This window comes from Pseudophryne corroboree, chromosome 6 (assembly GCF_028390025.1).
Source record: "Pseudophryne corroboree isolate aPseCor3 chromosome 6, aPseCor3.hap2, whole genome shotgun sequence".
Lineage (NCBI taxonomy): Eukaryota > Metazoa > Chordata > Amphibia > Anura > Myobatrachidae > Pseudophryne > Pseudophryne corroboree.
This window is the reverse complement of record NC_086449.1, coordinates 287,787,874-287,806,479: the sequence shown is the minus strand read 5'-3', so window position 1 is coordinate 287,806,479 and position 18,606 is coordinate 287,787,874. Positions and strand designations below refer to the sequence as shown.

The window sequence follows — 18,606 nt, the reverse complement described above, 5'->3', positions numbered from 1 at the left end:
TCAAGGATAATAGAGCTAACAGTTCCATAGAGTGTGTGTGACTGACTTATGTCACCCACACAAAGATAAATAGAAAGATATGCGCAGATTTTTGACTTGTCATTCACCAGGTACAGTAGCTACTGTATTGTGGCTGCCATATAGCCTCATCATCTGTGTGTCTTTTCAGATCCATCCCTTATGCTCTGTACAGCCTCAATCCTACTGTGACTCTCCTAACTCATGTCCACTGTGACTCTTCAGCCTAATGTGCTCTCATGTCTCTCCAGCCTCATGCCACCCTTGTGTTTCTCCAGCATCTTGCCACCCCTTTGTCTTTCCAGCCTCATCCCCTTGTCTTGCCAGTTTCATGCCACCCTTGTCTCTCCAGCCTCCTTCCCTTTGTGTCTCTCAAGCCTCATGCTCCACTTTTTCTCTTTCACATCTGTGCACCCTCTATCTCTCTCTCTGTTCCCCTCTCTCAACTCATTCCCATCTCACTCTCTTGCTGATCTCTTTACCCCCTTGTGGGTGAGGCTATGGGGGTTTTATGATTGAGAGACAGTTGGGGGGATCTGGGTGTGGAGCCAGCTCCGAGCAGTAACATCCCCCCTTTCCCATCTCAGCCACCCCACTTTTCTGTGTGTCTCATCTCTTTTCTTTCCTCCCCATGCCAGTATTTCTTTCTGCTCCACCCCCTTCCCACTTCTTTTTCATCCCTGTGCCCCACTCTTATATCTTTGTGTGCTCCTCTCCTTCAACTTTGTTCTCTTCCTTTAACATTTCTCTCTAATATATTCCCCCTCCCTCTTCTTTCTTTCATACTGTATCTGTCCCCTTCCCCCTCTATCTTTTTCAAAACTGTCATCTCATCCTTACCATATCTCTCATCTCTGTCCCTTTCCCCTGTGGGGAAGGGAGATTGTGAAACAGTCTGTTAAAGCAGCATGGGGGGAGTGTTGACTGACAACATTGGCTCGAGGAAAATGGAGGTTGTGTCTAGCAGGCAACCAGTAAAAGCTGTGATGGGACGGAGGGGATGGGACCTCTCTGTAGGTTTGTAATCTGCAGCTACAAATACAATGGTTTTAAACCAGCGTCCCAACTCTCAAATGCAGCAGCAGATGTCAAGATGGTCCCCACCACCTTTACAATTCAACAATACAATATGCAATATTGGCAGCTGTGTGCACCCTCTTAGATATAGGTACAGATAGTGTATGTGTATGTGCACTATAGAGTCCAATAAGTCATTATAACTTATTTGAAGGAATGGTTCCTGAAGTCCCAATTCCTCATATAATCCAACTTCAGAATATAATCAAAGTCCGTATCCTTTCTTGTTAGTTGAACCTATCTCTCTCGTGATTGGATAATAGTTCAGTGTCCACCCAAAATTCAAAGAGAGAAGGTATATAGTGAAGTACAGTTTTTTTATTCCAAAAGCAAATATAATCTTAAAATGAGGTAATTACACACATGAATCCACCATTAATCAGGCAGAGAAGCGTACCAGATTTGCAAGGGTGTCAATCAATGCCCACCCAAATGAGCATGGTCATATCACACGGATACCGCAGTCTCCCCGATCAGTTCCCATAGGATAAATGCTTTGTTGCCCTCCTCACAAGCATAAATGAAAAAGTAGATTCTCCAGGGAGCAGGCGGCACTTGAAGACTTTTGAATTAAGTTTTATTAGTCTCTACATTTCAGGGGATGAACCCCTTTCGTCAGGAGATAAGGTTGTGAGGAGGGCAATGTAGCATTTAACCTATGGGAGCTGATCGGGGAGACCGCGGCAGATCAGACCATTAAGCAATTGGACACTGCAGGTCCAAGGTCAGACACGGCACCAAAGAAATCACATACTGTACACTATCTGTACCTATATCTAAGAGGGTGCGCACAGGTGCCAATATTGTATATTGTATTGTAATCTGCAGCTGCTAGGCACACAGATAAAGCATTATATATATATATATATATATATATATAAAAATATATTTAGATGTACTGTATGTCTATCTATTATACAGTATCCTTTGTTATAATACCTTATGCATTTCCATGTTTATCTGTATGGATCAGAGTATAGTTTGTAAATATTAATATTGATGCTTTTTATAGCGGACCAATTTACAAATGACAAATTATCCCATTTATAATTTAGGATTAGTTTATTAACAGAATATTGCTCTTCTCGAGATGCTTCTAGATAAATATGTGTTTTTATATTCCCACCAATAGACACATGAAACCAATTACTGGGTTATAAGATTTTAAGGGTATTCATCACAGATAGTTTAGATAAATAACAAATAAAACACATACAGATCTAGAATAAAAGAAAGAAAATAAACTGTATAAATGAATATCAACATTTGTATATTACAGTATTTATTGATATTTGTTTTTACAAAAATTCTCTAGGATTTAGGAGAACACAAGTTAACCAGCGCTGTTCACCTATGTCTGCTTGTCATAAGCAGTATCTGTCAGATCCTCCATTTGACCTTTGTAGCTGGTGATTCTGTCTGTCTTCTGCACTCATGCTCTCTGCCATACCTGCTCTTAGCGTAATTGTTTGTCTGTGCAGTGACAATGAGTGGCAGATTGAGTCAGTTAGAATGGGTACTGTGTTTTCAAGTATGAGGCAAAATCTTCTTTGTATTCCCTCTGATACTGTGTGATTTAAATTAACTGGCAATTTTCCACAAATCTTGTCAAATGCTTGGCTAAGCTAGATCTAGTAAAATGATCTCAAATTACGTTTCTGCTGGTGCATATGATATCCTGTACATTTTGCTATGTGTTGTTGCTGCGTAAATTTGCCCATACCTCTTTATTTCTATTGTCCCTATTCTTCTAAAAATCCGCAATTACACCTTTCCAGAATAACTTCCTCAGTATCGATTATACATTTATAGGAGATGATAGAGAAATTGACACTTTGTAAATACCATTTTCAACAATAATATAAAATATGGCACTCTAGCCCTATATTTACATTAGCCTGTTAGTAAAACAAAATGTTAGTAAAACAAAAAATGTTCCTCTACATTACATGCATACATCCATAGGCGTTTCTATAATGGCACAGTGTGAGGTGCACATGGGCCCCTGCATCCTGGGGGGCCCACCCCGCACACACTGCACCCATATATTATACTTACCCGTCTGGAGTCCCCCTGCACTACGGACAGAAATCACTTTGAAAATGGCCGCCACTGCCTTTACTGAGTGATTTGCGCATGTGCACTGAAGATGTCCCCGAGAACTAGGCGTGGGCGCCATGTTCCCGGATACCTGCGCATGCGCAGTGGACTCTGGCATAACTACTTGCTGCTGGAGAGGAGGGGGCCTGCAACCGAGACTGCTCGCGGGTCTTCTCCTCTCTTGAAATGCCCCTGAATACATTATTAAGGGAGGTCTTGCAATCTTTAGAGGTCTGTAATAATTAAAACACTATTTTGTGACAACAAGCAACCCACTGCATTTATTTTGATAAAACTGTTTGGACTTGCACTATAAAATCTTTAATGTCTGTTACTCAATTTAATTACTGCTACCCAAAATATTTTCTATTAAGCAACTTGACAATGTTATAGAGTTCTCCCAAATAAGTAGATCTGGTTTGTACTGTTAGGTACTGTACTACTAGACCTAGGATGTACTAACATGTGACTTGTGCACCTCAGACTTGTCTACATTCCAACAGTCCACATTCAGTATATACACATATACATAGACTTCAAATAGAATGAGGGCAGTCAGAGGATCATAAGGGGAGGGAGATGGTCAGAGGCACACTTGGGATAAGGGAAAAGGGGCACATATAGAGAAGGAGAGGAACACATGGGGAATGAGTGGATAGAGGCATACTTGGGGAAGGTGTGTCAAAGGCACACATGGGAAGGGGAAAGCAAAAGAACACTTGAGGAGAGAGGGTCAGAGGCAAACATTGATAAAGAGGGCATAGACAAACTTGTGGAGGGGAAGGTCTGAGGCACACTTGGGGAGGGGGTAGTTCAGAGGCACACTTGGGCAGAGGGGCCAGAGGCAAATTTATGGAGGTAGGGGTCAGAGGCTTAGGGATATAGGCACACTTGGAGTTGGATGGGCCGGACTCACACAAGGGAAATTTCTGCATTCCTCTATTACGGTGGAAGCAGTATAGCACTGCAGCTGTAGTGAAAGCACTAAGCTGGGGGAGGTGGAGAATAAAGTAGGAGGAGAATTGGGGACATCGAAACGAGGAGCCGTAAGTCAAATGATATAGTGGTTTCAATTTCGGAATGCATTGCATCTCTGGAGCCGTCACTGTTGCTGACTATCTGCCATTGATGCATGTAGAACCATCGGATTTCCACCATTGATAGCAAAACCATAGACTATTAGTGGCAAACCATTGATAGTTGTTAACTATCAATGATTGATGAAAATCCCTAACTGAAGCCTCCTATGAGAGGAATAATACCCCAATGCCCCCCAGTGAGCCTGAGCCCCATAGATTAATATCCCTTTTAAATCCCTGATGGCAATCCTATGTAGACCAGATGACAGACTAGAGGTTCTTACAGTAACTCTAACCCTCAAGTGCTACCGTAAGTTGCAAGTAATGCAAAGAACAATTACATGCAGGTGAGGAGTTTTAATGTAATATCACCCACAAACCCCCCCCCCCCCCCACACACACACACACAGTATATCATCCCCATGTAAATAGTGGTAAACTTGAGGACAAAACATAGAACACATCCCTATGAAATAATTTTGGGGGTTATTCAGGTTGCATCACTAATCGATGCGACCGCAATAACCCTGGCTGGGTGGCAGTGCGCATGCACAGGTCCCATCCTGCACATGTGCTAGCAGCCAATGAGAACTGGTCACATTGGCTGCGAATGCCTCTGCCTGATTGACAGGCAGAGGCGTTCGCAGGGGGCAATGATGGAGCATTGCAGGGGTGGGTCGGAGGCATTTTTGGGGGTGGCTACATGATGTCACACACAGCCGCTCTGATCAAGAAAATGGCAGCAGACCACCTGCAATTGCAGCGGGGTCATCCACAGTTAAATAAATAACTCCCTTTATCTATAGTGATATGTGCGCGTTGGGTATACGTTGCCGGCAGCCGGGAACCCAGCAGTCAGCATATCGACACCGGGATCCCAGCGACCAGAATGCCGGCAGGGGGACAAGCGCAGCGAAGCCCCTTGCGGACTCGCTTTGCTGCTCACCACGCTGCAGGCTCAGTGGCTCGTTGCGCTCGCCACAGGTTCTATTCCCACTCTATGGGTGTTGTGGACACCAATGAGTGGGACTAGCCCATTAGCTGTGATTCCGGATGGCGGCATTGTGAGTATTCGGGATGCCGTCGTTGGTATTCCAATTGGAAAGCTTCAAAACCATTTTCATTGTACAGATGATACGTCTGTGGGCAGAACTGCATGATACAGTATGTTGCATCACATGCCCAACATTAATTTACTTTGGAAATTTCAAAACTACTTATGTCAAAGATTATAGTAGTCATATTTACATAAGATTCTGTAGAGAAGTGTTTCAGTTACAGCATATATAGATACCCTCAGATGCCTTCTACCACAGAATATGTCTAATCAACAATTGTAGGTTATTGGCATAATAGATCCTACAAGTTTATAGCATTTAATTCAGTTGAAAACAATATCACGTTGGTGAACGCGTCCTTAAAGACATTTAGAGATGTGTTTAAGTGTACTTTTATATACTTAGTTTACATACATATTGGTCACTGACCAATCTTTAGTTTTATAAGCTGTCTTTGGTCTCCTTTTGTTTTCATCACCCTTTGTCTTTCACTCAGCAATAGTCATCAGTCAAAATTAGATTTGAGTTGGGCTGTAGGACCAGACTGATAAATTCTGCAGGGGCTTTTCAGCTGCTGGAGGCTGGGACATTGCTGGGGTCAGGGTCACAGTGGTCAGCAGCATGTATTTGAAATAACTGTGTTTACCCTTAAGGCACATATGCGTGCAAAGCTTTGTTACAGGCTTGTGAGTTTGGCTTAGAACGTTAACTCTTGCCATACGGCTAAATTTATTGCACTATCCTTTGTTACATCGGCCATTCTGTAATTGAATCTTATGTTCAGTACATCTGTTGTAAAATAGCAAATGACAATAGATTTGTTTTCCTTGTATTTTTAATGATTATTAATGTTTCCAAAAGTCCCAGGTTTTGGGGTTTTTTTCTCTATAAATGCAAATACATTTATTATATAAATAGAACAATGTTGTAGATTTAACACCGTTAACTAATTAATGATCTAGTATTAATATTTCTCTAATTTTATTATATTAATTTATTTTGAAACCTATTCAACCTATTGATATCTTAAATGTATTATTATGGGTTTATCCAACTATGATTACTACATAATCTCATATTTTTCAAATATATGATTTGAATAAGCTAGAACATAATATTTTTCAAGAGATGACTTAAACAATAAATAAAAGTCCTGATTCAGGTCTGTGGATTAATCCAATGACTCTACAATAGATTGTCAAATCATCTTAGCTACACTTACAGCACACATACATGCTATCAATATAACATTGACCATTGATGGCATATACTGTGTAAGTAGTGTAAGTATGTGTGTATTGTTTGTGTGTGTATAATATATATATATATATATATATATATATATACAAACTGTATATATATATATATATATATGTATATATATATATATATACACTGTATAGGTATATATAGGACAAATAGCCGGCACTACCATCCTCCATCTAGATAAACGCACGGTGCCTTCCTTAATTACGGTTCCTTACACAGAGCAGAATCTAAATGTATAGAGCCATATGGGAGGCATTTAAAGCAATTTCACAACAATAATTCTAGACCACTAGAAGTATTGTTGTGAAGTCCTCTTAAGAGCCGCTTGTATGTCTCTTACTCTCTCTCTCTCTCTCTCTCTCTCTCTCTGTCTCTCTCTCTTATATATATATATATATATATATATATATATATATATATATAAACAAGGAAATAGCCGGCACTTTGTATGTCAGTCAGGTAGATGCCCAGTGCCCTCCGATGTCTGCAAAACTGTAGACAAATGTAGGAAGAGGTTCTGCGGCGGCACTCACAGGTCTCACAAACCGTTATCAATCAAGCGACTAGCACCAAATAGGACTGGTTAACGTTTCAGTTTAATGAAAAAAACTTTTGTCAGAACGTGAGTGCCGCCACAGAACCTCTTCCTATATATATATATATATATATAGTTCCAAACAGAGGGACGGCACTCATAGGATTTTGCAACAAGTATATACATGTTCACCATTTTTCCTGTATGTGATTTCTGTACATCCTGATGACGGTGTTCTACACCGAAACGTTGATGTAATCTTTGGAACTTTCTTTTATTGGAATACAATATACTTGTTGCAAAATTCTATGAGTGCCGTCCCTCTGTTTGGAACTATTGAATCATGGCTACCCCATGATAGGACTGGATCACCAAGGTATTTGTGTCTTTTTTCGAGTGCCGATACACATGGTTTTATATATATATATATATATATATATATATATATACTCTAGGTGGCTCATCGTGCCCTACGGGCGCTCTTCACACCGTTGCAATGGGTTACACCCCCTTAACCCTTGCACGCTGCGGGTGGGGAAGTGGCGGGTGCCGTGGGTGGGGTAGGGGGTTTGGAAGTGCGGGGGAGGGGTGCAGCGGGTGGGGGAGGGTCAGGAGACGGGGTGCGGCGGATGGGGAGGAGGTTCGGAGGTGCTGTGGTTGGTGGAGGGCCATGTGCAGGGGTACCGCTGGTGGGGTAGGAGGTCCGGAGGCGCTGCGGGTGGGGGAAGTGACCTGATGATTGGCGGCATGTGGTGCCGGAAGCCAGCAGCAGCCAGGCCGGATGAGGGGAGGAGAAGGGTGGTTCTCACTGGCTTCCGGCACCACACACCGCCAATCACCATATCACTTGGTGGTGTGGTGAGTGACAGATCTGGGAGAATATATAGGAGATATATATAAGGCTTTAGTTCATTGTACCGTCCATTCCTAGATCTGGGGTGCAATATGTTATGTGACCACGTTGTTTTGAAATAAAAATCACACTCACCATAATAAATAATGGTCTAGGAATGGTGACTGCAGAATTAGTATTTTTTGTGATCATGTACTCTGTTTCTTTAATCTAACCTGTGTCAGCTGTTTTCCTAGGTGCTTTACAACAGGTGTTCTTGGTGACTGTCTCACTTTTACAAGTCAGTGTGCTGTGAGCTTTAAACCAGTTAGCATACCTAAAGTTTAACACTAATGTGATAGTTATTGCCATGTTTATAATTCATAGTGAAAGAGTAGAGGTGTGTACACACGGTGAGATAAATCTATAAGATTTTTACTATAAAGTCAAAATCTTATGGAAAGTTAGTGCACATCTCAAGGTGTTAGGCATCTTGCGATACCAATTCGATCCCGATGCGCGCTCCTGAAGGGTCGGTATCACAAGGCTAGATAAACTGTGCAGGCAAGTCAATCTTGACTATCTAGTACTAAGTATAGTCAAAATTGGCACTTAGTCATAATCGTACATAGACAAAATCAAAAGTACAGATAGTCAAAATCTGTACAATCTGTACTATCTGGGCTCTGTGGGAGTTCAAGAGAAATCGCATAGTCAAAATCGGGCATAGCATGGATCTCACCGTGTGTACACACTTTAGGACTTGCCGAAAAATGGGTGCCCTTGATGGGGACTGCAGACTTATATGCATTGATCAATCTATGAACTAAACTAGAGCCTCTGTGGGGGTGTGTCCACTCAAAAGGGGGCATGTCTTTACCTGTAGTGTACCACACCATAGTACCCCTTACACACATTATGCAGCACAATAGTAGAACCCCTTTTAACACATTATGCCATGCAGTAGTAGAGCTCCTTATACATGATGCCACACAGTAATGCCCCTTATACATTATGCCACACAGTAAAGACCCCCTCACAGCCTCTTAACTTCCCCTGTGTCCCTCAAGCCGCCTCTCATCTCCCTTCATGCCAGAAGAAGCAGGCTCTTACCTCCTCCTCATTGCAGCAGCAGCAGGTTTCGATTTGGGGTCTGGCCCAGAAGGCATCCATGCAGAGTCTGACAGTGGACCAGTGCCACTGTCTTTTCAAATCTGGCGCTGCCTGCAAGCCAATTGGAGCTCACGGACCGGCAGCCAATTAGGAGTGGCCGTCTGATTGGAAGTGATCTGTTTTTTTAACTAAAAAGGTAGCACATTTATTGTCAAGCAAACACACACTAGTTCACTAGGGGGTAAATTTACTAAGGTGGGAGTTTTTTAGAACTGGTGATGTTGCCCATACCAACCAATCGAATTCTACTTAACATTTATCTAGCTGCTTCTAGAAGATAATAGACTCTGGTTGCTATAGGTAACATCACCAGTTCTAAAATAAAAAAAAACTCCCATCTTAGTAAATTTACCCCTAGGGCTCACACATATACTCCCTAATATACACACATACTATTGTGGCCAATCCCAGGATCAGGATCGGCAGCATCCCAGGATTTTGACCTAAAATTGTCCGGGATTTAATCCCAGGATTCGGACCAAAGCTTTTTTTAATGCCGGACAGCATCTGAGTCGGTTCCGCCTACGGCCCAGACACTTCCCAGCTCCCCTTTCCCTTGGCTGTGCGAATGCGTGCACTGCGCAGCATGACATAATGATAGAGGTCAGACTGTGCAGCACAGTGCGAGCCTCGCCGCCGGCCCGAAATGTCCACATCCACCTCCTGCCGCCCATAACCACTGCCTGCCGGATCCGTCACCTGCTGCCCGGACCCGCCTATAGCACCGCCGTCCAGACCCGTCGACAGCTGGGCCTGAAGAGGGTAAGTATTTTATACTTTTTTTTTAACCCTAGCCAATTCTGGGCATACCAGGATTGACCGTTTTTCAATCCCGAGTCCCGGGATTGAAAAATTGGCATGAGAGTGATCTCACTAACACCTACACTTAAGGTGCATATACACCTAAAGATTTATCTTCCAATCTGGCCGGTTGGAATGAGAATCTGGTAATGGGCAAATGACAGTTGACGATTTGAAATTGTCAACTGTCATTTGCTCCCATCTATGTCATTTGCTCGCATCCATTACCAGATTTTCATTCCATCCAGCCAGATTGGAAGATAAATCTTTAGGTGTATGGGCACCTTTACACACACTTACAGATCTGTTGTGTTGGGGAATCATGGGTCCCTGGATTGAAAAAACGTCCCGGGATTAATCTCCCTAACACCTACTCTTAAGGTGCCCATACACCTAAAGCTTTATCTTCCAATCTGGCTGGTTGGAATGAGAATCTGGTAATGGGCAAATGACAGTTGATTATTTGAAATGGTCAACTGTCATTTGCTCCCAACCATGTCATTTGCTCCCATCCATTACCAGATTTTCATTCCATAGAAGCCAGATTGGAAGATAAATCTTTAGATTTATGGGTACCTTTACACACAGGTGGGTACACACCAGTAGATATATCTGCAGATCAATTAATCTGCAGATATATCTATGTACGGATTGGGCAGTGTGCTGTGCATACACACTGCCCGATCCGTCGGGGGACTGACGTCATGAACTGGGCGGGTGGGCGGGCGGGCGCCCGCCCAGTTCACCTGTCAATCACCGCCGGCCGCCGCAGCATGTGTACGGGCGGTCGGACGTCTGCCCCGTACACACACAGCGACGCGCCAATATATCGTTAGATATATTGGCAGTCGGCTGTGCAGCGCAGCCGACGCGATACGTCTGTGAACGACGGAGTTCACAGACGTATCGCCCATACACACTGGCCGACGGTCCCGCGATGTATCGGCCGTTCAAGAGAACGGCCGATATATCGACCAGTGTGTACGGGGCTTTACAGATCTGTTGTGTTGGGGAATCATGGAATAACTGCTTCAGAGATTGTGTCCAGAATGATTTCCAGATTTCATGTCATCACACAGATATTCAGTGACCTCAATGCATATCAGTCACATCAATCCCTGCCCTATTGGAGTTTAAAGTCTGAACTCACACACACATACACTAGGGTCCATTTTAGTCATCAGCCAATTAACCTACTAAGATATCTTTGGAGTGTCAGAGAGAAGCAGAGCACGTGGATAATAAAACCCATGTGAATATGGGAAAACATACAAACTCCAATAGATGAAACCCTGGCCTGAACACATGACTTAAGCACTGTGAGGCAGCAATGCTAACCACTGTTCCACTGTGCTGCTTATATAGCTGTACCAAAATACACTTAAAACCCGCACAACCTAATTTTTGGACACTGTCCCCATGGATTTCTCTTCCTCAATAAGTTGTTTACAAGAGTTTATAGTTACAATAGGAAAAAGTAATGATCTCATATCAGGAGCAATCATTTACTTAACTTTTTATTCCTTTTTGGTTATGATTTCCATTTTATCTTTCTGTATTTGGAGCATTCCATATAACAAGTTCCCATATAAGATATCAAAGTTCATGGTATCCTTCCAAAAACATACCAACTAATTTGGAACTAAATATAGAACTACTGTACATATAAATGTAGGTTTTGTTATATGTAAGTCCTATAGGTAATAAAATGGGGGTCATTCCGAGTTGTTCGCTCGCAAGTGAATTTTAGCAGATTTGCTCATGCTAAGCCGCCGCCTACTGGGAGTGAATCTTAGCATCTTAAAATTGCGAACGATGTATTCGCAATATTGCGATTACACACCTCGTAGCAGTTTCTGAGTAGCTTCAGACTTACTCGGCATCTGCGATCATTTCACTGCTTGTCGTTCCTGGTTTGACGTCACAAACACACCCAGCGTTCGCCCAGACACTCCCCCATTTCTCCAGCCACTCCTGCGTTTTTTCCGGAAACGGTAGCGTTTTTTCCCACACGCCCATAAAACGGCCTGTTTCCGCCCAGTAACACCCATTTCCTGTCAATCACATTACAATCGCCAGAACGATGAAAATGCCGTGAGTAAAATTCCTAAGTGCATAGCAAATTTACTTGGCGCAGTCGCAGTGCGGACATTGCGCATGCGCATTAAGCGGAAAATCGCTGCGATGCGAAGATTTTTACCGAGCGAACAACTCGGAATGACCCCCAATGTGTCATATTTACACAAATGCAATATATTTGTATACTGTATTAGACAGTTAACACAGCAAGCAGCCACTGGCCAGTCATGTATTCCTGCTCTCAGATGCAGTAAGTGTGAAATGACTTTGCTAGAAAGAGGGCACCAGGTTGATCTTTATGCAGTTCCTGTGAGCGAGGCAATGAACTTCATCTGTAAGTGATGAAAAATGATACATCTTCAATTGCTCAAAGTTCCATGATAGATACAGCACGATTCAACTGTCACTCACTAGCTTCTTGAACTCTGACAGAAGACTTAAAATAATAAGCAACCCTGTCAATGAAACACATTTTATTGTTTGACAGAAGAAACCTTATTTTGTCAAAGCAAACAAGACACTGCACCGAAGACATTTTTTTCTGTAATAATATTTCATTGTGTTCTCTTTACAGCTAATTATTCCTATATCGTGTATGCCATGTGTGCATTAGCAATGTCTACATAGTTCAATAAACAATGAAGGGTTTTCATGTTACATTGGAAAGCTTATCACTTGCACTGTCAAACGGAAAAAAGCTAGAAAAACATATTCAGATAATTACTGCACGGAGCACAATCTTCCAAGCTGCTTCTCAGTGTGTAAATGTCAGCACAGTAAACAATATATTAGCATCGGTAGTAAAGAATATTGCATTTTTTTTTCCATAATTTATTTATGACATATGCCACAGGGGTGTACAATGTGAGAGACCATAGCCAGACAGAAAATTGTTTATAGCTAACAAAATAACACATTTTGCTTGGATACGTATATATAAAATGCTGGAGCTTATCTGTAAAATCAAATTCTCTCAATTTTTTGAAAGTCTATTTCTGTACATGGTTATGGAAAAAAAAAACGTAGATGAAAACATCTACAATAATTATGGTACCAAAACAAAATATTACATTTCAAAACTGTAATCCATTTTTTTTCTTTTTTAGTAACTAATAGAGCATGAATGTTTAGCAACCAAAGGATTGGGTGCAACACTCCACTCCATGCTGACCTGAAATGTGTGATAGCTTTTTATATCATGACTAACAACATTTACATATGTGGTCAACTCCTTTCTCCTCAAACAAATTGGCAGCACTGGATTACTAAAATGGAGAGTTACATGTTTTTGTAGAAGCTACTTAAAGATCATGACATCTCTACCAATCTGAGTATCCACCATATCTGACATCAAAATCAGGAGGGCCTAGTCAGGGCCGGTTCTTGGCCTTGTGGCGCCCCGGGCAAAGTATAGGGGCATGGCTTCAAATGGGGGCGTGGTCAGTTACGCCCCCATTTATGCCCCCTGTAGCGACGCTGAAAGAAGAAAAAAAAGTATACTTACCATCCCCGTTCCTGATCCAGACCGCTGCAGACCTCCTCCGCCGGCGCCGCTCTTCTTCTCTCCTCGATCTATGGGAGAGACGTTATTACGTCTCTCCCATAGAACAGCATAGATACTAGAGGTCAATTATGACCCCTAGTTTCTGTGCTACTATGCTGTGCGGTGCGCGATGACGTCATCGCGCACCGCACAGCAAAGGTCCTCTACATGAAGGGAAACTAGACCGTAGCATCTAGTTTCCCTTCATGGAGAGGACCTTTGCTGTGCGGTGCACGATGACGTCATCGCGCACCGCACAACTAAGGTCCTCTCAATGAAGGGAAACTAGACGCTACGCGTCTAGTTCCCTTCAAAGTGGGGGGGCACAGCGGGGCACTGCGGGGGGCACAGTGGCGGATCTTGCCCTGGTGCGGTGCCCTCTGGACGGCGACGGCGCCCTCCGGAAGGCGGCGCCCCACGCAAAAGTACCGCTTGCCCGTGGCAAGATCCGTTACTGGGCCTAGTATTGGTTTGAGGAGATGGACAAAAACAGGTGATCAAATCAGGGGCATAGCCAGAACTTTGTGGGCCCCATAGTAACATTCTGAAGGGGCCCCCATCCCAATGCTTCTAGAGAGACACTTCTCTGCAGCAGTTGTTAATTTTATGCCCTAAAATAGTGCCCTAGTTCATTTTCTGAACCATAGTAGGGCCATATTTAATGTTATGCCCCATAGTATTGCCTTATATTCTTTTATGAATCGCAGTAGTGCTTAAGTTCCCCCTATGTCACATTTCAGAGCTGCCAGTACACATTATGCTGCACAGTACCCAAAATTCACATTATGATATATAGTGCTTCCCATTCTTATAGTGCTCAATACAGTGCCATGGTTCATATTATGTAACATTAAAATGCCCTCCAGTTCATTTTATACCACAGTACAATACGCAGGTCCAGGGGCATACCTAGATATATTGCAGGCCCCAAGGAAAAAGTTTGAAAGGACTCCTATGTTCTACCCAATGGCAAAAAATGTATATAACACATGTAACTTTGACAGGGAAGGTGGGTCCCTCTCAGCTCTGAGCCCCATAGCAGCTGCACTGCCTGCACCTATGGTAGCTACTTGGATCAAATGGTGGTGTGGTCTCCAGATACTGCATGTAGATCATTCACTCTGTCTTCCAATGTGCTGCTGACATGTAAGAGTATGATGTATGAGAATTCAGATGGGTCACCTAAAGATGGGGCCCATTGATGCATTCTCTGTTAGTCTGGTGGGGCAGACTCTAGGCTAGGACCATCTTTGGGCATAATGCATTCATTCTTTTCAGTATCCTAATGCTGTGGTTGGTGACGATTAATGCACAAGCGGTCTAGTTGTCAAATCTAAATCTATAATTATAGTGTCTGTTGGCCAGGTTATGACAGAAAAGGTGGAGAAAAGAAAGAGAGGATAGAGATGGTTTTAAAAAGTGTCAATGAAGTGATGTGAATCTATAGATTGTTGTATTGTATGCAAGGAAAGGCTTTTATTAAAAGATCATGTCACTTGGGTAACACAGTTTGTTTTAAAATGATGTGATCTCTTGCTGTTAATACCATTAGCATCGAACAACATTTTTACTTACCAGGCTGGTAAATTACAGGTCAAATGGCAGCCACAGGCACCATACATCTTCTTGTTGTACACTTGACAACAAGGATTTTTAATAAGTTTGTTAATGTAATAGACAGAATAATGGTTGGCACTTGATGTAACAATAAAACATAGGGCCTGATTCAGTGTGCATGCAGTCATACCAGCAGCTGCGATTTCATTAGCTGCAGACCAGCGAAAATATGTTAATGCCTCAGCCATCATCTTGTGCACAGAGCTGCCCACTGTTGGAGTCTCATATCTGACTCTCACGTACATAAGCTGAATCATCGGGAACATTGGATGCAAATTGGTCGCACCATTGGACCTCTGTGCAACTCTATGCTGTCTCTGACAGAGAGTTCAGGGGCCTCTCCAGCTGTAAGCGAGCTTGCAGTCTATGGCACACCCAGAAAATGGTCCTGACACACCTGCTTTTTTCTAACCGCCCCGAGTTACCTCCGTCAAACACTACTTACCACTCAATTTGCAGATAAATCCTCTGTGTGTGCGCTTTGGCACATGCGCATTGACAAAAAATCAGTCCAGTGCATCCAAAATCTCTGAACCTAGTCAATCTGAATGTTTTAGGGAATCATGTTTCAACAGAAATTAATTTTGTGTTATATTTAGGTATATTTGATTTTTTTAATAGCACCGTCTCTGCATCAGTTTTACAGAACATTTGTATTCATACTCTGTGCGGCAGGGACCCTATTTATCTAGTCTCCAATTCAATATGGGGTTTCCTGCTGACCACTATTACCCTCTACACATCTTGATGCACATCCCCATCATATAAAGCCCAACCCTCACTCATCTAGATCTATATAATAAGCAAGAATGCCATGTTCTGACACTGATCAGGGCATTCTGACTAATACCCCTTTCACACAGCCATAAATTTCCCGGGTTAAAACACATGAACGCGCATCAACCCGGGAAATTTCTTGGTGTGAAAGGGTACAGGGACAAAAACCCGGGTTTTCTGTCCCCGCATTTCAACCCTGCAATCGACCAGGGTTGGTCCCGGGATGATCCCTGGACCCTGGACAGTGTGAATGGTGCAGGGACATGTCCAGGGCCGGTGCAAGGTCTCTCTGCACCCTAGGCAAAGTTTCAGCCTAGCACCCCCTAATCTGCAAACACCTCCCCCTCACCACCTCCCGGAGGTATCATTATACATAGACAGAGAAAAGGGGTGACACTCAAGGACTTTTAAAATGAAAAGATATATTGTAATATGTATAAATGTTAGGTGGTATGTTAGGAATCGAATAAGACACTGAGGGCGGGATGTACTATCCTTCGCCCCCGCGTTAAGTGCCGTTTTTTCTCCGTTCACACTCACCGCTCCGCTGCCCGCCGCTTCCCCATAGCTCCCCCGTCTGCTTTCCCATTTTCCATCTCCCTCCTCTTCACCGCCGCGTCTACTGAGTTCTCCTCTCGCAGCGCTACCCATGGCCGTTGGCGCATGCGCAAATCCGGAAGCTGCAACTGCGGCGCAGGAAGCCTCCATGATCCGTCCAGGAAGGCTGTGTGTGCATGCCCGGAAAAAAAAAAAGTGAGTGGTGCTGGTGCGCATGCGCCAACGGCCATGGGGAGCGCTGCGAGAGAAGAACTCAGTGGCCACGGCGGTGAAGAGGAGGGAGAGGGAAATGAGAAAGCAGACGGGGGAGCTAAGGGGAAGCGGCGGGCAACGGAGCGGTGAGTGTGAACGGAGAGAAAACGGCACTTACACGGGGGCGAAGGATAGTACATCCTGCCCTGAGGACAGTTTCACTTTTATGCTGAGTGATATAAATCTGGTGGGGATATTTAATTGTATGTGTACACATACATATATACGCACCTACATATATTTTTATGTTCCTGTGTTTTCTCTAATGTGCTGTGCAAACTCCCCACACACCCCCACCCTTTGTGGTCCCGCAGAAACCCCCATGGGTTACTCACCTTATGTTGTTTTCCCTCATCATTGGCAGGGTTCCTCTTATAGTCAGCAGCAGCATAACAATGGTGCTGCTGGGTGCAGACATGTAGTCAGGTTCAACTTGTTGCTGGAGAGCTGGGATCCAGGGGCCTGAAGGAGGTGCATCAGGGCTATAAGGAGCGTCAGTGGGTGCGCCCCTCGGGAGCCATAGTTACATCTGCCTCATATGTGCCTTCACATGACTTGATGATACACGTGTCAGCACGGAGGAAGCGATGAGGCATTATGCAGTGCAGCCTGGTAGCAGCAGCTGTACCTGATTAGATCTGCAGCCGCTGCCAGTGAAGTGTAAAAGGAGGTACAGAGACATCCTTCAATTTATTGCTTGATGAATACAGTGGCGCCCTCCAAGGGCCGACGCCCCTAGGCAGTCGCCTAAAGCTGCCTAATGGAAGAGCCGGCCCTGGACATGTTCTACCTTCCCGGGTTGCCTATACTGATGCTGATTGGCTATTCAGGGCACTTCCTGGTCTTGTGTCTTTTCTGAGACGCCCATTTTCAGAAAATGCAGGGCCATCCCGGGTTCAGTATGAAAGGTGCAGACCCGGGATGTCCCGGCAAAAAATGCTGGTGTGAAAGGTGCCAACCCGGGAATGTCCCTGCATGAGCCCGTGGCAGAATTCCCGGGTTTTGCCCCTGCATTTCTGGTGTGAAAGGGGTATAAGGGTGCTAATAGCTATTGCAGAGCGGGAGAAAGACCCAAGAAAAGATAGTCGTGGCTGGCAGGGGGGTATGGTGTTGAGGTTAAATGGAATATGCAGGACCATTGTTCTTCTGTAGTTCATTTATATGTGTCTTCATCAAGATCAGCACCTGATTTTTATACATCAGCTGTGATTATTCTGATCACTGAAAACATAAATGTATCAGTATTTTAAGAACAAAATTAAAATATACAAAACATTTTGTCTGGGCTCCAACTGAACAAACCTGAGAAAGATTAAATAAATATGAAATTAATGATGGGAATGGTTTGAACGTTGTTTACTTTGAACTTAGTGACACTTTCACTTTTTCACCATGCAAATATAGTCAGCTGCTAAATTTGTGTACACAGTTTTACAGGGGCTGTTCCAAAATCGAGAAGGAAGGTGTGCTGCCCACAGCATACAATTCGGCACATTTGTGTAAATACAAATATATAGAAATTTTTGCTGTTAATAAATTTCCTTTATTGTGGACACTTGGATAAGATCTTTTTTTGCACTATGTGTCTTCCACTGTTTCACATACATCTTTATATAATCATTTATTATTTTAAACTGTAGTTATATTTTTTCAATTCTAGAAATTGAATTTTTGAGTATGAGACGACATGAGATAGTATTAAGACCCCTCATCAATGCTTCTGCTTGGAAATCATACACTGTACAATAGTATAGCTAGCAGCAGAAAATGGCATGAGTAAACCCTGTTAAATATTTTATGGATGAACTACCAAGCACACATAGAGTTCTTTTCTGCCA

The 18,606-nt window shown here is 43.2% G+C and overlaps 1 protein-coding gene across 3 annotated transcripts in view; it reads left to right on the top strand.

The window, feature by feature from the left end:
* Positions 1 to 18,606, top strand: part of WDR72 (WD repeat domain 72) — a 417,276-nt gene that overhangs the window by 178,889 nt on the left and 219,781 nt on the right. The window lies entirely within an intron of this gene.